The sequence below is a fragment of the Stegostoma tigrinum genome, chromosome 30 (genome assembly GCF_030684315.1).
Source record: "Stegostoma tigrinum isolate sSteTig4 chromosome 30, sSteTig4.hap1, whole genome shotgun sequence".
NCBI lineage: Eukaryota > Metazoa > Chordata > Chondrichthyes > Orectolobiformes > Stegostomatidae > Stegostoma > Stegostoma tigrinum.
The window spans coordinates 14,641,218-14,665,016 of NC_081383.1; the positions used below are offsets into that span (position 1 = coordinate 14,641,218).

Here is a 23,799-nt window from a genome sequence, read left to right on the forward strand (position 1 = left end):
AGAGTAAATGCTGGGAGGGCGTTTCCCCTCATGTAAGTGTCTAGGACCAGGCGGCATTGTCTCAGAATAAAGAGACAATTTTAAGATTGAGATGGGGAGTAATTTCTTTTCTCAGGATTTTGAGAGTCTTTGGAACTCAGTCCTTATATATATTTAAGGCTGAGATGGGTAGATTCTTGGTGAGGAGGAGAACCAAGGGTTATGGGGAAAGTGGACGTGAGGACGACAGCCAAGATCCTGTTGAATGGTGGAATTGGCTCCAGGGGCTGAATGGCCAAAACTATTCCAATTTCTTATGGTTTTATAGTGTAATAAAACTATGGATTGATAGTATGAATATTTTTCAGAATTGCTTAGTTATTATGAGGTTGCAGATTTTCTTCATAATAGAAAAGAAGGGACATGAGATGGCATGGGTTGGCAATGGATAGAGCGTGGAGGAGCATTTAGGGGTGTAAGGGGTGGTAGCTGGATAGGTGCTCTGCTTCAGTGTTTCTTCAAAGTTTCAAAAAAATACCAGTGCAGTAATGCCTTTCACCCAGCCCACATCCAGATCAGCCTCTGAAATCTTACCAGGGTATTCATGTACAATTCCTAGTCAGTAAAACAAATGCAGATGGTTTTCTTCTTCCAATCTAAGCTGCTTTTTCATCCTCCTCAGTCTGAGGCTTCGTTGTGCACTACGGTCTATGTATTCTGTCAAAATTCAGTTGGAACTCGATCCATGTACACCTCAAACATGTAATATGTCAGATCGGATTGTCCAACAGAGCTGTGAGTTGTCTCAGTGGCACTGAATTCCCTATTAAAATGTATGGTTATGAATGGTATAAATGACATCCAATTAATTGAGTAACCACAGGCTGTAGTGTGAATTAAAGTTCTATTCAATATTTAGGCTTGTCTGCTTCTATAAAACAGCATGGCCCATTACAACACTGTAAGTATACTCCATAAAATTTTCCACTCTTTAAAAAATGCAGTACTTTATTACTTATTGTATGCATGCTTAGTCAGTGAATACCAGTCCAGAAAATGATAGCCAAGCTTCAAAAGCATAGTGTTTCTTAATGCACGCAATGACACTGTGTACTGAAAGATGAATGGAAGCTTTTCTTGCCCTTTCTCATGTATTTGCCTTAAATAATCGCTAAGCAATAAACTAAAGTGTTAGCATAGAAACCACCAGTAAATGAATTGAATAATGGCAATAAAAGATTGTTGCTGCAGAAACAAAATGATTCAGCTCTTCCTATATCCTGCACATATCCAGTGACATCTGATCTAACTTTTTAGTCAATTGCCAAGCAACCAGCCTTCAATTTCAGTAACAATTAAGAAGATTCAGGATATGATCTCTCAGGAGAAGTGGAAAATCGATGTAATGATCTTTGATTAGGTTTCATTTGGAATATTTGATATTGTACATTAATGTTTTAAAAATAGATGGAAGTCTGTATTCAGCCTTAAGCACTTATAAGGATACTTGAAGGACATACTAGAATGGCACAACAATTACCTTTGTGAGCACAGACGGCGCACTCTACACAACATCAGCAAGTATTCTGAAACACAAGAGGAGGTGGGAATTCCTGATGCATTCAGGAAACATCCAGTAGTGTCATAGGAATAAAACAACACATTTTTAAATATATGCTGCATGCCAGACTTGCTGACTAGATTTGCTGTTACTGTTGTCACACTGAGGAGAAAGTTACATTGTTCCTGCAACAGTTGCATTTCACCATGTTGCCAAAGAAGTCACAGTTGACGAATATGTCTGTGTATGCAACAGTAAATTCAGCAATCCCTCAACCCCAGCAGTTCCTGCACCCATGCACCTGCCATGTGCCATGTATCACATACGTTGGGCAAAAGCAAGTTATTAAAATGACTGCTGTGAATCATGTGACCTTTGGCATTTGAGCAACAGTCAGTATTATGTGTTGGGTGAACACCAAATTAAATACCGATATTCACATACTTGCAAGGATTTCACACATTCCTTTGTTCAAGGGTGAGCTGACACAAAAGGACTATGACATTTCCAGACTGTTGCCAAGGTCTGTGTTTTATAGCACCACCCACTTCCATCTCTGCATGTTTTCATTGAGGACAGTGGCATACAAAAATGTGGGATCCCAGTCAAAAGTATTCCTGTCCATCCCAAGCTATCTTCCAGAGTATAATAGCTGGATAATGCTGAAAATGAGTTTACTTTAAAATAAACTGTCAGTGGTAAATTGAACATGTTACCAAGCGAATTGATCAGGATATTATGTCCCCACTTCATAACACAGTAGGGAGTGGGCCCTCCATATTTTCAATTCAAGTTGAAGAAAGTAGGGGCATATCATTTTGTCAGACATCAAGGGAATGCTAACCCCATTTGTTCTAAACCACCTGTCGGCCAAAATCTGCTGGTTGCTTGCAATTCAAAAAACCCCTGCTGACCTGTTCTGGCATTTATCATCACTTCTATTTGAGCCTGCTTGGTGCTATTGGGACCATTTGAGCTGTTGGCTAATCAGCTTGGTGGCCTTTATCTCAATATCTCCTCAATTAACCCCTGAATGGCACATTACGGTTTCTTTCAAGTATTTCAGCTGGTGGTCAATATTTTTTCAAGTTTCAATAAGTCTTTGTATCCCCACTACCCTTAGTAAAGCCCAACTCTATGCACTGCACTGCAAGATACCCCAAAAGTTGCTGTAGACTCTGTATTTCTTATGATCTTCACTTCAAATTAAAAGACCAAATCTAATGAAGAAACCAGTGACCTGCAATGTGGGGCAACAGATTTCATTAACCAGAGGCAAAGATTTTAACCTACAAAAACACACTACCTTTATCTGTAACCGATCTTTGTTCCTGTGGTTGCCCTACAGTAACTGTGTATATGGGTGACATTGCTTTTAATTTAGAGTAAATGTTTTAGAATAAATAACTTTCTATAATTTTAAAGTCATAAAAGCTTAATGCTAAATTGTTTAATTAGGTTAGGTAATTAAAGAGGTAAGAATATCAAAACATCTTTCCATACAAACATACTAATTTTAGCTAGAAAGAGAACATATACATTCTTGCTGTAATATTACCTTTAAGGTACAGTGGTCACTGAGGATGGGGAATTTTATACAATTGCACAATTCCTCTGCTGATCTTCCTATTGTAAAGATGTACCCTTGTATTTCACTTCAGTTTGATTGTGGAGTGAACTGGGAAAAGGGTCATTTTATGACAAATACCGAGGAAGAAATTGCTATTCTTAAAATAAGCAAGTTACTGAAACTCATTGCTGGTGGTGTTTACACCGTTGCTTTATTCCAAAAATGGAAGAGGATTTTGTGGACGACACAGCTCTGGGGGTTTGTGTACAAAGTGAGATTCAGAGAGTGCCGGACTGCTTTGCACATGTTTTACCTGTTGTAAATGCCAAAGGCCATCATCTTGACAACAACTATCTGGTTGACTCCTAGGTAGATTAACAGCTTGTGGCTGTGAGCAATACTGGCAGAAGCATTTGTACTGCTAAAAGGCCAGATGAAGTGTATGTGTCTCTGTCTCTCTCACTCCTTAGTAAAATACCCGAAGAGAGGCAGTTTTATTTTTGATAAATTGTTGTAACCTGTCGCTTTTGACCAATAAGTCATAGACTTTAATTCAGTTGTTCTGGGAGTCTTATGAAAAAGTGAAAGAAACAATCAGAAAACTGAAAGATTTGGAAAGCAAAAGGAATACTCCAGCAAACACTGAGGACTCATGTCATTGAACTGTTTTCTTGCTTTGTTTTCCTTCCACCCATAACACAGCTTTTTTAGTAAAACAAACAACAGCAGATGTTAAAGGCCTGAAACAAAAATAGAAATTGATGGCAAAACTCTGCGGATCTGGCAGCAACTGTGGAGAGAAAGCAGAAATAATGTTTCAATTCCAGTTCGTGAAAACAATATTTTTTCACCTCTTTGTATATATAAGTAGGGGGACTTTAAAAGGAGGTTAGAGTTTTATTGAATAAAGTTGCCTGTTGACAGTTCATTATTGTTCACCTGTGGTTAGAATCTATTTGTTTGCCATGAATAGTAGTTCTTGCTAAGTACATAAACTTGACCCATGCCATATGTTAGCCTGGGTCTATCCAACAGGAATATTAGAGAATTTGCACTCTGATGAAATTTTTAAATTTTGATTCCTGTAATAGCAGAGTTGATTTCCAGTGTATTATCCCAATGACACATGATACTTAACTTCTTTTATGATTTATTGTCACTTGTACTCTTCAGTGAACAACAGTAAATTACAGTGAGATAGCTTCAACTGTTGCCACAATCTGGTGCCATTTTGAATAGTTCGAGAATAAAAAATAATAGCTGAAACTGAATCCATCTTTGTTCTGCTGCTCCACCATGAGCCCTGAGCTGGCTCAACAATAACATCTGCACTGCCACCCCTTTTCCATCTGCATTGGACCCACTAACATTGGAGTCACTACTCTTCAGGTACCATCGCACTGTTGCTGGGCCCACTTCACCAATGGGCTGCGGATGCCACGTCCTGTGCTGGACCCACTCACGCCCCGTGACCGGGAGCCCCCGGTTCCACTGCCACCGTCGCCTCACTGATAACCAATTGTCTCCACTCAGAGCCTACCACAACCAGGAGACCCTGGCTTTGTTGCCAAACCAGGCCGCTGCCTCGCCAGTAGGCCAGCCCTCATCTGCAATGTCACCTTCTCCCTGCCAGGGACAGGAAGAAGATGAAGAGAAAGAAAAAGAAAAAGAAAGAAGACAAAAAGGATAAGGAAAGAAAGGAGGAAGTAGCTGGTCTGGAGAAGATGGAGCCCATGAGCCCAAATGCTGCTTACCTTGCCAGCTCTGCCAGCTTGTCTTCTTTAATGTGTGTGAATGCAATTGTTCTGGATCAGGAGTCTTATTCTAAGTTTAAGTGGTTCATAAATTATTTACCACCTTTGTAACTTAAACCACATGGGAGTCTGAATGCCCACAACACCTTGGACTGCGAACTGTTACTTAATCTCAACATGAGTAAGCTACACCTGGGACAGTAATGACTGACTGCTTTCTACAAAATGATCTCCGATGTGTGGCTGAATTTCCAGAATGAAACTCCCAATCTTTACAGTAATGTTACTGGATTCTGAAGTTCCCAGTATTACTTTCAGAGCCTAAGCCTCAAAAGTCAGTTTTCAGTTGAAGTTGATATGGGTCTAACTTTTCGATTGGCTGGCTTAGAGATGGGAGATTTAACACAGAGAGCTCAGATCAAAGCCAACATAATTGTGCGCAAATCAGCTTTGTTTTTTGCTAATAATTGTACTTACCCATATTTAACATGTAACCTAGCTGTGACCCTTTTTGTTCTTCATCCTCTTGAACTAAAGCCAGTCAAAGAGAAGCATTCAATGCAATCCCACCAGCCTTAAATGTAATGGTTTGAAAACCAGCAGGAATGATACAGTTTTAAATGCTCACTTAGGTCTAATACTTAGCTCAGCGGCAGCATTCTCAGCTTGGAGCCAGCAGGTTGTAAGTTCAAATCTGGAAATTTGACTTGAAAATAAAATGGCCATTATGTTGCAATACTCTGCTCTTGTGGAAGCGTTGTCCTTTAGAAATCATATGTTAATCAAGGACCTATCTGCCTCTCAGTTAAATATAAAATATTCCATAGATGAGCAGCAGAACTCTCCCCAGTGTCCTGACTGATATTTATCCTTCAACCTACATCTCAGGAAACAGATCACCTGTTTAATAATAATTCTGGGGCTTTGCTTTGTGCAATATGGCTGCTACACTCCTGATGTTACAAGATGGTCTACACTCAAAGTACACATGAAGTATTTTGTAAAGTCGTGATGTCCTGAGGTCACAAGATATACTTTGCAAAGGCCCACTTTCTTTTTCACTTCTTAACAGACAAGGGCAGTGCCACATCTTTTTCAGATGCAGCAACATGGTGGCTTGGCAGTTAGCACTGTTGCCTCACAGTGCCACGGGCCCAGGTTCAATTCCATCCTTGGGTGACTGTCTGTGCAGAGTTCTCCTTGTGTTTGTGTGGGTTTCTGCTGGGTGCTCCGGTTTCCTCCTGCAGTCCAAAGGTGTGCAGGTTAGGTGGATAGGCCATGGTGAATTCCTCATTGTGTCCAGGGCTGTGTAGCTTAGCCATGGAAAAAACAGGGATAGGGTAGGTGGTGTGTCTGGGGGTTGGGGGGGTGGGGTGTTGTTCAAAGAGTTGGTGTGGACTCAGTGGGTTGAATGGCCAGCTTCCACATTGTAGGGATTCTATGGGATACCTTCCCATGAACATGAATATGCTGATCATTAATGCCTATTTTAAGTAAGGAGAGTGCCAAATGGAAACAGGGTGGAAAAATTGCCTAAGTGAAAAGTTTCTGTCATTCAAATCATTGCTGCCTACAGGGTTTCAAACTTATTATCCCCAAGAAAATTGTTAAGGTATTTAATCAAATGTTGATATTTGATATGTACCAAGTAGGTTGATATTAGTGCAAAAGTCAATAATTCTAAACAATGGAATGAACAATAACATTGATATGTTTGCTTTACTGAAACAGCGAACTGCCTTTGCTACATAATGTGGAACATTCACATGCAATTAGTACCAAAACTTTTCCCATTGAAGATAAAACAATCCAACTCCTCACAAGTATTTATTCCTACACTTAAAGTGTGCACTTTTGAGCCATATTCTAGTATGTGAACATGGGTATGAGTACTTTGACTCACTAATTAATTTCTAGGAAAATGTTTCACCAGCTACTTCCCTCAATTATACAAAGTATATCAAGAATTTGTTTGGAGAAAATTGTAGCAGCAAAAAAAACATATTTGGGACAGGGCAACACTTTGAGTTGGATTTTTACAGCGATTGTGGGAGTGGGATTGGGGTTGACAGCAAATGTTTGCTGTACATTGACCATCCACTGATGGCAACTTCAGGATACTGGGTGTGCATTAATTAATATGAAAATCCTAAATTGTGGTCTGCTACTCAGTTTTCCAATTCAGTCTACATTATACACCCATCATCTCCTCTGTGACGCTCCCTCAACCCTGCTGTCCACACCAGAGAGCAGCAATTGTGAAATCCTTGTGAACTTCAACTTTCCCATCCTATATCATTGTCAGCAATCTGTAAAATGTTACACCTTCCTTGTTCAATCAGTCATTTTTTTTGTTGTTGGTGGCAGTCCAATTAATACAGTTTGAAGAACAACAGAACTGACCCTGAAAATATTGATGTCATATCTATGATGTATTGTTAAATCGTTAATTAATACATTTTAAAAAATTTAAAAACAAATTCTTACTGCAATATTATTTTCCGGTCTAGTTTAGCTTCCATCTTTACACCATTTGTACATTCCAGTGTTCAATCTATTCCTACATTACAACACTTCATAACTTCATAAATTGACATAAAATGTTTTGGGACATGCAATATTGGTGAAAGGTATCCTACAGTGCAAGATTTTCTTTCTCTACCTAAACATATATAGAAGTAATTTTTATTTCATTTTGTTTTCAATTCTGGTTGGATCTCGATGTAAACTATTTAATGTGATTAGCAGTTGTAACAACCTGACCACATTGTTCCAGCTGGTTTCAGAATCAAAAAAAGATATTGCTGATCCTGGAGCTTTGGAATAAAGTAGTAGACTTGAAATATCAACTTTATTTTCCTCTCCATATATGCTGCCAAGCCCCTATTAGAAATTCCCATTAAAAGTTTTCCAATCAGTTGCCCACTGATGTTGGTGAAATTCTTGCCAGATCTCACAAGCATTGTTAAAAGCTTTCAGCTGGATCTTCAGTTTCATCTTTGGTTACATGGTGTTGACTTTAAATTCTATCAAGATATAAACCACTTGAAATTTTTAATTGTTAAAAGGATATATTTCTGCTGCCTATTAAGTAAGACTTCTAAGGCCAGACTGAGACACACTTCAGAATCATACATCAGTAATTATACCATCTCATACAGGAGAATGATCATCATTAGATTTCATCTTCATATTTGATTATTTGAAGTGAATCCTACCTTGCATTATTTAAGTTATCCTCTGCACTGATTCAGTATCAGACAGAAGATGAAGTTAATTGTCCCCCTTAATATATGAAATAACTTGCCGCATATGAGATGTATTTACTTGCTCACATGGAAATGTACATATGATCTTGGTAGTTTTATTGTTGATATACTTGTTGGGATGCTTGTGTCTCATCACTTAAGAGGGCATCAAAAATTGCTGGATGATTTATGCTTGCCTACTTATATCAATGTAACAGAAATCTCCTGGTTCATCACTCAATTAAATTCCATCAGAGAGAACAGTAGTTTTAAGTTTCCAAAACCTGACGCTGTTCTAGAAACTCTCAAGTGTTATAAAGGCACTTTATGTTAAATATTGCATGAAGAATTTAAATTTTGAAAAATGGTGGAAAATGAATTCATTTTACATTTTGTGCAAATACCTGGAATACTTTCTTTAAAATACACTATAGGATGCTTAGCACGATATGTGTCCAATTTTGGACCCCACACCTCAGGAAGGACATACTAGCCCTGGAGCATGTCCAGCGTAGATTCACATGGATGATCCCTGGAATGGAAGGTTTAGCGTATGATGAACAGCTAAGGATCCTGGGATTGTACTCATTAGAGTTTAGAAGGTTGAGGGGAGATCTAATAGAAACTTACAAGATAATGTATGGTTTAGAAGGGGTGGACGCTAGGAAGTTGTTTCTGTTAGGCTGGGAGACTAGGACCCGTGGGCACAGCCTTAAAATTAGAGGGCGTAAATTTAAAACTGAAATGAGACGACATTTCTTCAGCCAGAGAGTGATGGGCTTGTGGAATTCATTGCCGCAGAGTGCAGTGGAGGCCAGGACGTTGGATGCCTTCAAGGCAGAGATCGACAAATTCTTGATCTCAAAAGGAATCAAGGGCTATGGGGAGAGTGCAGGGAAGTGGTGTTGAAATGCCCATCAGCCATGATTTAAATGGCGGAGTGGACTTGATGGGCCAAATGGCCTTACTTCCACTCCTATGTCTTATGGTCTTATGAATATCATTTCTTTTCAAACTAGGTCTTCCTCTCAAGCACATGAACAATGACTGGCCTGAATTGTTCTTTGTTTATCTGGGTCTGTTGGAGGAAAGCCTGCTGAGAACAAGCTGAGTTTGAGGAATGCTTGCAAAAACACAAGATGAGTTGAGGAAAACTTACTAAGAACAAGCTGCCTGGATGATATCTCCCACATCATAAAAGAAAGTCTTCTTGTTGAGTTCAGGGTGAACCTATTTATTCTTTCAAAAGAGCAATTGAAGAAATATCTGACAATTGTCGTTCCTGAGGAAATTAGTTCCACAAGACTTCAGAGGTAATTATGTGATCTGTGACTTGACAACATCTGCCAGAATATTGGAGCAGCAGATTCCAGAACATTTATCCATTTGCCTTCAAGAATATCTCACTGGCCAAAGATTATTTTTTCAGGTCAACCACTACAAATAAATCTGTGCTTGTTTCCCTTTCCTAAAGAGTGTGCTTATGTGCATTTGTGTGTCTGTGTTTTGGGGATATTCACAGGAATAAGCATTTATGCTTCTATATTATTGATTCTGTATGTTAACTAATTATCGCATCTTTATTGAATATGCTTAGATTTGATAATAAACTAAAATTATGTTTGTTAAGAAATCTGGTCAATATATCATATTGTTTAAAACCTGTTACAGAAATGCTATTTGATTGGTTACCTCGGTAACTTGAAAGAACATTATTGTTTTATATTTAGATCCATGGAGTAAATAAAACTAGAACAACAGTGCTCTCCTCCAGCCTTGGTTATGACACTGGGCACTTTCTGGAACGAATAGGCTATTCATAAGCCTTGATAAAAATTATATCTCTGCAATCTATCATACATTATAAGATGAGTCACACATTGAATATACCACCAATTAAGCTGCCAATGTTGTGTATGTATGTTGGGGCAAAGATATTTCTTGAATGTTTCTGAAAAAGTAAAAAACTTAAAGCTTTTCATCTTGCAATGATCTGAATGGAATTGCAAGAATACCAAATCTCAAAGGGAGCAATAAATTTACAATGTATGAGAAAAGATAGTAGACTGGTTAATAAGCAGACTCTGATTGGTGGAGATATTACATTAACAACCAATTTAAGATTCTCTGCCAGGGTCACAATGTGGCTCACTTATGCTTGTTAGATTCTACATGTAGTTATACATGTCTAGACACAGTGCCTTATTCAGCTAACCAAAAGCTTCAGGGCTCTGTATTCCTCAATGCAACACTTCAGAGTTCAGGCCAGTCAGAGCCTATTTGCCTGATTTGAAATTAAAGAGAGACTTGGAGTATCTGTTTCCCATGTGCATTCTTCAAGGCATTGCCTTAACCAAGGAAGTCCACTTGCCAATCAATCACACCTTTTTATCATTTAGTATAAATTGTTATCATCTTCAGAACTTGATTTTCTTGCAGCTCAGACCTGATGAGTGTAAAATGAAATGCTTCAACAGCATGTCTTTGTTTTTGCCAGGGCTCAGGATTTTGAACTACCAATCAACTATAAGAGCATTTCTCCAGTGATGCTGCCTTCGTTTTTTTCACAAGAGTGTGTGAAACAAAGCAACATTCCAGACAAATAATAGAACTATAAAAATCCCTTACCTCGACAACTCATCCATTCATCATTTATTACTCTCTTGGTGAATTTCCTTCTTTATGGTCTTTTGCAGCTGTTTATTATTCCACTGATAAGTTCCTTGAATGTTCATTGTATTCTAGGGATTAGTCTCTTTCGGTTGAAAAACAATTCGTTAGGATAGAATAGGCCCTGGAAGTTCAGTTGTGGTAGACTGGTTAGCAAGGTTACTTCACATGGGATCTAGGGGTTGCCAGCCAATTGGATACACAATTAGCTTGAAGATAGGACACAGAGTGTTGTTTTTCAGACTGGAGGCCTGTGACCAGTGGTGTGCTGTAAGAATCGATATTGGGTTCACTGCTTTTTGCCATTCGAATAAATTATTTGGATGTGAATATAGGAGGTGTGGTTAGTAAGTTTGCAGGTGACACAAAAATTGGAGGTGTAGCAGACAGTGAAGAAAGTTCAATGGGATCTTGATCATTTGGGCCAATGGACCGAGGAGTGACAATGGAATTTGTTTAAATAAGTGGGAGATGTTGTTGCATTTTGGTAAGGCAGACCAGGGCAGGACTTATACAATTATTGATAGAGCCCTGGGAAGTATTGCTGAACAAAGGGACTAAGGGGTGTAAGTCCTTGAAAGTGGAGTCACAAGTAGACAGGGTGGTGAAGAGGGCGTATGGTATGCTTGCCTTCATTGTCAGTGCATTGAGCATAGGAGTTGGGAGGTCAATGTGTGGCTGTACAGGACATTGGTTAGATCACTTTTAGAATATTGTGTTCAGTTCTGGTCTCCCTGCTTTAGGAAAGATGTTGCTAGGTTGAAAGTGTTCAGAAAAGGTTTACAAGAATGTTGCTGAGATTGGAGGGTTTGAGCTACAGGGAAAGGCCAGATAAACTGGGAATTTATTTTCCCTGGAGAGTCAGAGGCCTTGGTATGTCCTTTTAGGGTTTTAGGAAATCATCAGGAATGTGGAAAGGGTTAATGTCAAATTCTTTTTCCCAGGGCAGGGCAATCCAAAACTAGAGGGCATGGGTTTAAGTCCATGGGGAAATATTTAAACTGGACCTGAGGGGACAGTTTTTCACGCAGAAGGTTATGGAACGAGCCGGAGGAAGTGGTAGAGGCTGGTACAATTACAACATTTAAAAGATATCTGAATGGGTACATGAATCGGAAGGCTTTAGAAGGATATGGGGCCAAATGCTGGCAAATGGAACAAGATCAGTTTAGGATTTAGGAGTTCTGAGGAATGGTCATTCAACCCCAAACATTAACTCTGATTTATCTACACTGATGCTGCCAGACCTGCTGAGTTTTCCAGGGCATTTTGTATTTTTGTCTTAGTTAGGATACTTGGTCAGCACGGCCGAGTTAGGCCAAAGGGTCTGTTTGTGTGCTGTATAATTCTATGACTCTATACCTTCCTAACTGGCAATGGGTAACTAATTAGTAAAGGGGCTATCTTATTGTCAGAGTAATTGGTATCACAATCATTCACAATAACATTTTTTCCATAACCAAGTTGTATATTTACTAGTACAGATTTGAAAGCAGCCTTTGACCACAGTGAATCATGGTATGTTATTAGAGCTGTACTAATCTAATCTGATTATTGAATTTTCAAGTACAAAAGAAGTTTTGTGCCACAACATTCACAAAAACAAAATACAAGTTGGACACCAATAAAAGTATCCTTACTGAAGTGTACGTGTCATGGAACACATACACTATGTGCCAAAGAGCAATGAAGAGTCTAGCTAACTAAGCTTGGTCAAGGAGAAACAGATTGCAAATTGCTCTTGTAGCTCAGGAACTCAAATAATGTGACCTTTAGATTTACTGTTCGAAATTATACAGTTGAGTTCCTAGTATAACTCAAGCTTGATTCAATTTTGGCAGAAATCCTTTCCATCATGTCACTTTTACTTTTTCTTTGTTGGAAAATGTTTTCAACAGTCGTCCAATTCAGTAAAAGTTTTACTTTTTTTCGTAAGTGATAGAAGTTACAAATTTCCTTTACATGGACTAAAAGAAAAGTTTGTATATATTTCAAGCATATCCACTTTGGCCACATTGGAACTTGGTGCAAATTGCACTTAAATATTCTGTTTAAGTTCATGTTCAAACGCCACTATGTACTTCCAAACGTAAAGGGCTGCATTTTCATGGAAATAGTGGAGACTCTGTTGTCTGAGAAGTGGTGGAAATGGAGGCCAGGTCCTGATTCTAGGATTACTGATCCTTTCCATGGTGTTCTGATTTTCACCAATGCTTTTCAGCAGTGTGTGTGGGCTTGTTGGAATAGCAAACTGGCACTCTCCATGACTGAACTGCTACCCCCATTGCAGGGACAGGCATGTCCTAGTTCTGCACAATGATCTTGGAGGTGGGACAGCTTTTCAATTATTTGTAATTCACACCAGTTGTGAGATGAGAGGAAAGTTTGAAAAGTTAGTTCAAAAAATCTTATCCATTATCTCCATGTCCAACTCCTCACTCTCAGTTCCACTCCCCTCATCTCTGCCTCACAATCCATGCATGCCAAACTCTACCACTGGCAACCTTTCATAATATCCATGCCAGGATATGGTACTTACTTGCACATTCACCAACATACATTGTACAGCCCAATGAACCCTATAACAACAACAGAAAGTATAAAAAAAAGCTTTGAAAGAATGAAACATTTATCATTTTATTGATAAATTTCCATTTAGTTTAAAAAAAAACAAGAGCTTGTATCAATATAGTTCCTTACACATTGAAAAAACTCTGATGTAATTTCACATAGTATTTTTAACAGGGTAAAATGCCTTAAGACACTTCATTGTAGCATTATTAAACCAAAAAGCACTTCATGGAGAATAGTCAAAAATAAACAAAGGGCAATCTGTTTTCTTTGTGTAGTTAAAACCTGCATGAGAACAAAATAAAACTGTGGTTGTTAATCTGATTTATGTTAAAGCAGTAGGGTTATGGTTCACTCTCATAATGTAATCTTCTCACCATGAAACTGTTTTGATTCACAGTTTATGCTACTTAGAATTTATGTTATAAAAATCTTGTTGAATGATAAATATTGCTTTCTAAAAGGTGTTTTTTTATGTTTGTGAATCTGTATTCATATAGAAATAACCTATCAAAAGGAAAGATGGCAATCTGCAAATGATATCTCAAGGTAAATGTGAAATGCTGCTATTAATGGCATGGTGACATGAGTAATTCTTTCCCTTAATGCATTTATATAGCCTCTACTGCATCGTAAAGTGTCTCAGGGTGCTTCGCAGGAGCATTATCAGACTTAATTTAATATCAAATAGGAGATATTTGTACAGGTGTTGAAAGCATAGACGAGGATGTGAGCTATGAAGCATCTTAAAAATGGACAGAGAGAGTGAGAGAAAGGGAGAGTGGAAATTGGAGAGATTGAAAGGTTTTGGGAGGAAATTCCAGAGTTTAGCACCTCACAAGAAAAATAAATTGGCAAGACTTTAAATCTATGATACTCAATAATGCGCCTCTAATACTATTTAATGTAATAGTAATTTACATCATTTGCAAAGATTTGAAACATAGACATGTGTAAAAACACAAAGTCAGATATGGAAGTAAGTCTAAGGCACAAACATTGTTGATGAGCTCTTGGAATATGCCAGCAACCCATACTAGTTTAAATGGGCTGGAAAATCACAGATAGGAATGCACCGTTTCACAGCATGTAATGCTGGCACGCACCAAGCTGTATTGTAGGCTTATTTTAACCTTTTTCTGTATCCAATGAGAGAGCAAGAGATGCATGTGCAGAATTGTCAAGCATGCACTGTGAGCAAGTTGTGATAGTTAGGATGATTGGCCTTTTCTCACTCTGAGTGCTTTTATGCACTTAATGGTAGTGTGGCCATTGAGTCTTGAATAAAAAAAAAGTGCCTTTTTTTTGCTTTCAGTAGTTAAGAAATATTAATTTTGGAACATTTTGGACATTAAGTGCCAGGACCACTGCCTCTGGGCCAAATTAAACACAAAGCAAGGATTCTATAGCACTGTTAAAAAATGTATCTCGATCGTTATATAAATACTTTAATATGATTTTCCTTTTTTATTTTCTCAATAGTAACCTAATGAGATTATCAGTAAGTGCAAAAATAATGAAAATGTATTTTAAGGCTGAATCTAGCTTTTTTTTTGGCTAAGTCCAAATTCCATTGATCCACTGTGCCAGGATAAGATCCACGATCTTTTCTTTGATACATTCAACTCACTCTATCTCTGCTATTGAACTTACCTCCCAGGGTCATGCTCTACCATTCTCACTACTGCTCTCAACGTCTTCGTCCTACCTACCAAATCCCCAACATTGTGAACCCTGCGTGTCCTCTGTACTGCCTACTTACTCACTTGCCCAGTCCATCGCACAAGTCAACCTTCCATCCATTGACTCCAACCTCTTCTGTCAGGCAGAAAATACAAAAGTTTAAGCACACATACCAACAGGTTCAGGAACAGCTTCTTCCCGGCTGTAATTAGACTTCTGAATGATCCTCTCAAATTTCAAATCTAATGTCAATCTTGCTTTTTGTGTACCTTCTTTGTAACTTTGTATTCCTTGCACTATTCTATCACCCTATGATCTTTTTATGGTATGATCAGTTCACACTGCATGGAAAACAAAACTTTTCACTCTACCTAGGTACATGTGACAATAATATATCAAATCAAATCAAAGAAGAAAGTGTCAGAATAATTAGTTTGCTGCCTGCCATTTGGGTCCTCACATTTTATGAGGAGATACAGCCTGGTCCAGTCCATGAGCTGGGTTCATGCCCCTGAGCACACAGTGTCCTTGCTGCACCATTACAGTGATAGTTGCTGTAGAAGTCTGAGGTGCAGCTTTGAAGAGTAGAAGTGTCCTTCAAGAGAATTTGAGATGTGCCATGAAGATTCTTAGAGGGTGGCACATTTTGGATTTCAATGTCTGTCGATATTGGGTGTGTGTGGCTGGTGCCCACACCATCATTAAAAAGCTATTGGGCACCCTGACAAGCACTGGCATTCTGAAATTGTCCTATTCAGTGGAGTGTGGGGAACTTGACACTGTGATTCTCTAAAGTCCTGGTCAAAAGGGGTGCCTGAAAAGAGAGGAGAAAAGAAAGGAAGCTATGGTGTCAGATCGTGCCAACCTGTTTCGTGATCACAGCTTGGGTCAGTGCTGTCACCAAAGTCTGGAAGAACAGCAGCAACGTTATAGGAAGCTCAACGTCCTTCTCTGCCTTATCAATTTAAGTACCACACTCCTTTTTCTGCCATCTCACATTCATTCTGTCTCTGCTTTAGCACCCACCTACCCACCAAGAATCATGGTCTGCCATTCATACTATTTCCTAAAACATCTTCCCTCACTTGCTCTCAACTCCCACCCCATTCAATCTCACATACCATTGAAACGTACATGGCTTCTGCGCTGTCTCCTCATTACCTTGGAATATCTCACCACCTTTCAGCCACCTGCACTAACAGCCCTGCAAACCACATTCATCTCACTCAATCCCTTCTCTTTTCTCATCACCGTGGAAGACAGGTCATGGCAGGGCAGACAGAGGCTATACAGGTGGTGTGGTGCCAGACATTAGACTCCTATGAGGAGAGAATTGTGACTCATGCAGGGGAAACTGCAGCTGGTCCTGCAGAGATAACAAGATATCAATGTCCCATTAACCAAATAAATGGCGTTCTTCGTTCCACGGCAACCCTACTGTCTGTGTCATTCAGTGCACACCACTTGTAATGATTGGCTGTGATACCTTCTCTCTCTTGTGTCTTGCAGGTATCGCCAGCATCTCCACCGTTCCTGCAGTTAAATGGCCAGATCCCCAGAAGCTTGCCTTCCAATGACTAGAGTACTGGGGATCCAGAGGAAACATTAATAAGTATCTTTATGTGAGGGGTGCATGTGTCTGGTGCATTGGATTATGTGCCTGCAATGCACGTTTGTTTTACTCAGCTTGGAGATCGTATGACCAGCTGAATTTACCAGGACCCCACTCTGATTGCCTCCAAGTTGCCACAATGTCCAGCGTGTTTGGCGCAGTTGGGAAGACAGAAAGCTGAAGGCAAGTTGGGACATCAATAAAGCATTTAACAAGCTATAATCTCCCTTAACTGGCAACTTGCTGCTGCCTCATAAGAAACTCACCGCACCACTTTTGAAAAGTATAAAAGCTGGAGCAAGATGCTCCAATGTCAAAATGGATTCGCCAAACGTCTCATCTGAATCTGCCACAAATCTAGCCATAACCCATTGTCACCCAGGCCTCAATAAGATTACATCTCATGTTCTCGTCTTCTTTGTGATACAAGGGATAATATAAATATCCGAGAAATCACCGGGGCCCTGGGATTTCCCAGGCCTCTCCATCCCTGGGCTGTTGCTGGGCAGTTGGCTCCATTAAGCTGGTGCCCTCACCTTGCATCAGGGGGAGTGGATCTGCCATCCAGAAAATGCTTCTACATTAAGCAACAGTAAATGGAACAGATTATCAAGTATAATTGCATTATTGCATGGTATTCATAATTTTTAATAACCAACATGCAGTATAACAGTGTGCATTGTAACTGTTAACAATATCTTTATTTAATACATAAATCAGTGCCAACATGGCCCCATGGTAGAAGTCAGAATACATCCATTCCTGAAGCAGGCACACTGAAATTATATCAGTGAAGCATAACACTATGGGCATCACGACTTTCTAACCCCAATTTAAGAGTTGATGAATAGTTTTAAGACTGATAAGGAGAGCTTCTGTATCTGCAATTTAGTCTCTGCCAGCACAAATGTCAAGTATAATCTTGTGTTTTTGGAGATATTACTGTCATAAACCTATCTCTTCCAGACCAGAAGCAAACTGCAAGATTACTTTAACAATTGTTATGGAGAAGTGGTCAGGATGAAAATAAAAGTCACGCTACCCAGAAATTTAGCTTTTGAAGTAAAGAAAATTGAGACAACTGCCATCCATGATTTTGATTCTGACTCAACCAAAATTCAATAAAGCACTTCAATATAAATTTCATAAGCTCAGGAGACCTGAAAAAAAATTCATGTAGTTTTGAACTTACCTCAAAAACAAAACATATTTTGAATCGTCAGTAAGATTTAACTAGTTGCAATTTGGCTTTGTTACTTGGATTTATAAATTGCCCATTTGTAAAATACTTTTATTCTGCATGTGGCATTGAGTCACTAGTATGAAGTTTTTCTGACAAGCAAGCCCATTGTTCGTTACCATTAGAAACATCTCGTCAAACAAGCCTGAAGGATTACAGAAGGGATACTGTCTACACATTTACATTTTTAGATGGCAAATATAGGATTAGTGGGTGACCTGGGCTTGGCATTGACATAATTAGGAATGTGTAGGGTTATGGAATTAAAAATATGCCTGCGATTTGATTTGTCATCAGTGCTTGAAAGATCTGGGATACTCTGTAATGTTGCAGGTTGAATCGGCAGCCATCATGAACAGTTAGGATCAGTTCAGGTAAAGGCATAAACCTGTGTAAATATTTCTGATGTAAAGGAACACTTAATATATGCAGACATTCATACTTTAGTCAATAAGGAGCTTTTACACTCTAAATATGGACACTATGCTCTGCCAATAATATTTATTCCTGTTTCACACCATAACTGGAGGTGGCATCCTCTGGAGTACTGCAACATCACTGGCTGTGTGGTGCCTGCGGTTATTAAAGACCCCTTTGTGCTGACTGCTCAGCCCCATAAAAAGAACTCATCCATTTAATGACTTCACTCCAGCCAGTCCTAACTTTTGTTTGATCCTCTCTGGATGAAATCACTGTAATTGAAGCGATTAAGTCAACTCCCAATGTTCTGAGAAAGTGTAACTGCAGAGAGGTTTCCACTTCCCCTTCTTTGAGAAATAAAAGTAATAAACATGCATTGGTTGGCTAGAGTTCAAAAGTTTAATTCGCAATCCCATTTGAGTCAGAGCAGTTTGCAGGCCCTAGTCAATTAGCACCAGGCTTGTTAATGGTCAACCTTTGCTACTTGTCAAAGTGCCCAGATGGTGGGGTTTTTGCTTTTTCAAAGAAAGTGGGTGAAACCCATATTTTGTGTTTAGTGATTAAAGCTGTGGTAGCCTTCTTTGCTGATGTATGTAGACTGTATTTCAATAATATCAAAAGAAAATGTCTACACTACATCCTCATTAACTTATAAGAGCCTTGTTGTAAAGTCATTGACAATCTCATTGACACTGTGCAATCAAGTGCAAACTTTTATACACTGATACCAAATCTGGAAGAATTCTTTGTCATGTTTTCTGTGCACATATCAGGGAGAGAATGAAATTTAACGTGAATGTTTTACGTATTAAGATTGATGATACGTCTTACCAGACTAATGCAATTTATACTTTCAAATATTTTCAACATTTAATTTTGATTTCACGGCCACCATCATTTCACAATAGAGAACACAATGATGATAAAACATTTTGTTCACAATGGTCATGGCTCACTGCACTTGCCACTTGCTGCAAATATTTAACAACAAAACACAACAGTCTTTCTTTGTAAGCTAACTTCACAAAATCTGAAGTTGACCAATGGCAGAACAAATATTGAAATGCAATAGAAAGTATCATTACTCAAATAAAGAAAAGTTAAAAAACAATTAATTTAAAATGTTAAAGTCATTATTTACCCCGGCAGTGCGCTTGCTTGCAGAAAACTGGGAAGTGCATGCAAGTTGTGTTAAAATTGACTTCAAAATGAGAACAACATTCCAGCTGAATGCTGGGAAAGGGCTAATATTAACTAACATGAAGACATTCAAGTAAATCATTTCTTAAGGGTGACACAGAACTAGTCATCAAAATCGAGCCTCAGAAAATGATTATTATGGGGACATAATAATGCCTTGCCTTATGTGAATTCATGTACGATCGATTGTGAGCAACAGTCTGAGAAAATAGTGATCAAATAAACAGATTGTCATGAGCAGATATGAGTATTTCATTGAAATGGAAGTTGTTAAGTTGTCAACATGTATGAAGAGATTGACACGAAAAGGGCTGATCTCTTCTCTTGCATGCTACGCATATTGTTCAATAGAATAAAACAGCAGAAGTTCCAAAAAGACAGGAATGCAATAAAACACATGGAGTTATCACTCTGATTTCTCAAAAGATTATCATCACCCTCTCAGCGAAAGACAGGACAACAAGCTCATCCACGTAAGCTCATTTTCACGACTTGTGTAGGTTTTGGCATCCTATCATCATGATCAAATGGTTAAGAGGAGGCGATGGCCTTGTGGTATTATGACTGGACTATTCATCCAGTGATCCAGATAGTGTTCTGGGGACCCAGGTTCAAATCCTACCACAGCAGATGGTGGAATTTGAATTCAATAAAGCATCTAGAATTAAGAATCTAAAGATGGCCGTGAATCCATTGACTACTGTCAGAAAAAAATACCCATCTGATTCACTAATGTCCCTTAGGGAAGGAAACTGCCATCCTTACCTGGTCTGGCCTACATATGATTCCAGACCCACTGCAATGTGGTTGACTCTCAATTGCCCTCTGGGCAATTAGGAATGGGCAATAAATGCTGCCAGGCCAATGACGCCCACATCCCTTGAATGAATAAAGAAAAGGCAATGAATTTGAATTGCTGTGGTATTTTTCCATGCAGGTTTAGATCCCCCAGGCTATGAATGAGGTCTCCTGAGGCACAGGAGCAGCAAACCTAACTTCTGGGCCAGAAGGTCCAGGTCCTAGAGGTGGGTGCTAACGTGGCCAAACAGGTTGACTTCACCCACCTTAACATGGTGATTTAATGATAGCCGATTAGAAAACATTGAATAGATTCTGGAAATGCAATATAAGCTTTGGCTAAATTGGCAGTTATCCAGAGAAGTTAGCATTAAGTTGTACTCTTCAATTTAGATCTGACACAAATGTTAATATAAACTATAAATACGCAAAAAGAAAACAGTTAATGTTATATTAATATAATGGAAAAGTCTTTGTAAGCTCTCATATTTATATTGTCAAGTAATTTTCACATACATTCACATATATGTGCTATCAGTTACAATTCTACAGTTTCCCCAGGATTGGAGTGTTATCAGAACATTACATTACATTACAGAACAGTACAGGCCCTTAGGCCCTCGATGTTGTGCCGACCTGTCATACTGATCTGAAGCCCATCTAACCTACACTATTCCATGTACACCCATATGCTTGTCCAATGATGGCTTAAATGTACTTAAAGTTGGCGAATCTACTACCATTGCAGGCAAAGCGTTCCATTCCCTTACTACTCTCTGAGTAAAGAAACTACCTCTGACATCTGTCCTATATCTTTCACCCCTCAATTTAAAGCTATGCCCCCTCATGCTTGCCGTCACCATCCTAGGAAAAAGGCTCTCCCTATCCACCATATCTAACCCTCTGATTATTTTATATGTCTCAATTAAGTCACCTCTCAACCTTCTTGTCTCTAACAGAAACAGCCTCAAGTCCCTCAGCCTTTCCTCGTAAGGCCTTCCCTCCATACCAGGCAACATCCTAGTAATTCTCCTCTGCACCCTTTCCAAAGCTTCCACACCCTTCTTATAATGTGATGACCAGAACTGTACGCAATACTCCAAGTGCGGCCGAACCAGAGTTTTGTACAGCTGCAGCATAGCCTCTTGGTTCCAGAACTCGAAGCCTCTATTAATAAAAACTAAAACACTGTATGCCTTCTTAACAGCCCTGTCAACCTGGGTGGTCTGTTTGTCTTACTGGGCTAGTTATCCAAAGGTGTGGATTCATGATCTGGAAAAATGAGTTCAAGCCTTACCACAGCATTTGGAAATTTAATTTAGTAAATATAGAATGATTTCAAATATGCTGGTATCAATAATAGACATTTTCTTCTTCTGAGGGAGTCTCTACAGATCGATGATAACTTGTTTCCAACCAGCTTTGATGGATTCAGAAGGATGATAAACTTGGGGCAGGTGGTGCTTTGAGGGTCATGTAGATAAGTTTTTTGGAGCTTGGTGTGCTGTTTCTCTGTGCTTTAACCAAACTTCTGCATGTCCATCAAAAAATCTCTCAATGTATTCTGATGCCTTCCTGAATGAACCTTCTCCATTTTGGTAGATCACATGCTAGAGTAGTTATTCGGGATGTTTGAACTCTTCAGAGATTCTTGAGGACATCCCTAAGGCATTTCCAATGTTCTCCTGGAAGTCTGTTGCAACAAATGAGCACTGGGTAGAGCAGTGCTGTCTGGAATTTGCTGACAGGCATGCAAACATGTTTGTTCTGCCCAATTGTGCTGAGTTTTTAGTGACTGTATATTGACCAGATTGCTATAAAAAAACCATCTAATATACGTATGCCCTCAGGAAAGAAAATCTGCAGTCCTTACAGTGTCTGGCTTACATATGATTTCAGACCCACAACATTGTGATTGACTTTTAAGTGCCTTCTGAAGTGAGCTAGCCAGCCACTCAGTTACCATGGAGATAGCATACAATTACCTTCACAAGGGCAAACAGGGTTGGGAAATAAATGCTGGTCTTGTGAAGAATGCCCTTATCCTTAGAATAAGTAAACAAAAACTCTATGGCCAATACAGTAACTAAATTATGTCATTACAAATTGACTTATTGGCAATTACTAATAGGTAATAAATCCACTTACACAATAGGTTACATTCATCCTAATTGGAGTTAGTGTTGTAAATGCTAATAAAATTCAAACTGGCTTTGTCAGGAAATTCACAAGTCAAATTTAGGTATTATTATCTCCGAGAAATTGCCCAGGAAGTAAATTTCATTGGTTGTTTAGCGATAGTTTACAGTGAGAGAGATAAGAATTTAGCCTTGTACCTGAGACGAATATTTCTGTTAATGCACTGTTCCCAGTGTTTTGTAACAATTTTAATAAGATGCTAACCCACTTATTTACCAATTGAACTCTTAATAGAATGGCTAAGTGACATTCTCTTACCTTGTGCTGTTCTCTTCTGCGTTACCTTGGGTTTTGATTGTTTTAGACAGCTGGTAACCTGAGAAATGTTCCTGACACCTTCTAATGATTCAGCAATAGTGGAAAGAAGGGTCTGAAGAAGGGTCTAGGCCCGAAGCATCGGCCTTCCTGCTCCTCTGATGCTGCTTGGCCTGCTATGTTCATCCAGCTGTACACCTTGTTATCTCACCTTCTAATGATCGTTTCACTTATCTTCAGTTTAAGCTTTATCTGTGTGACCCCTTCCAGCCAAACCCAAGCTTGCCATGTTTTGGAAAATGGAAATTATTATATTTAGAACGTTTATGGTCAATTGGTCATTTTAATATTTTGCAACATTAGCTACATGCAGTCCTGTTGTTTTTCACATTTGGAATCACTCAACAATCATAAAACTTATGTCACATATTTTCATTTTTACTTCAGTTTTGTCATGGGCTAAGAATATAGGTGTGTGGAGGGAAAGAATGGCATCAGTGGAAATATTTCTATATTCTTCTGTATGGTAAAATTCTATGATTTTATTATTTCTATTAGCACTTCACTGATGGTTGGCAAGTTTATATGATTTTAAAAAGACAAACTAAATGAGATAATGAATTTATCACCCATGGTTCAGTTACTAACATATGCGCTTTTGAATCATAAGGTTCCAGGGAAGTTCTTGGGAAGTCAATTTCTGATATAGACTTACTTGGGAGGAGTCAGGAAACACCTGTGCATGACAACCACATTACAGTGTGGGCAGTGTAATGTTTGGGTCGCTTGGCTGGGCAACAACCTCAATTGTCCATTAATTTTATATTTAAAATTGTAGTTTTGGTGCCCACCTGCCTATGTTGTGGGGTCAAGTTCAGGGGTTAGTTGGGAAGGAAGGAGGCAGAACAATTTATATATTTCACTTGCAGGCACCACATTCCTGGTGTTAGTGGCAATGGCAAAATCCAGTCCAAATGACTGAAATCTCTGCTAACACAGCTGCAGCAATGTGAGGAACTATTTTATACTCTGCTTTAGC

At 38.9% G+C, this 23,799-nt stretch overlaps 1 long non-coding RNA gene across 4 annotated transcripts in view; it reads right to left on the bottom strand.

The window, feature by feature from the left end:
- Positions 1-23,799, bottom strand: part of LOC125465706 (uncharacterized) — a 95,627-nt gene that overhangs the window by 19,161 nt on the left and 52,667 nt on the right. For 2 of the 4 annotated variants that reach the window (XR_007250299.2, XR_007250302.2), the window contains exon 1: positions 19,450-19,510. The exons of 1 other annotated variant lie outside the window; for it this stretch is intronic. This is a non-coding gene — a long non-coding RNA (uncharacterized LOC125465706). Of the gene's footprint in view, positions 1-4,864; positions 4,892-19,449; positions 19,511-23,799 lie in introns of those variants that run through there. One more of the 4 variants, XR_007250301.2, reaches the window with a different exon arrangement.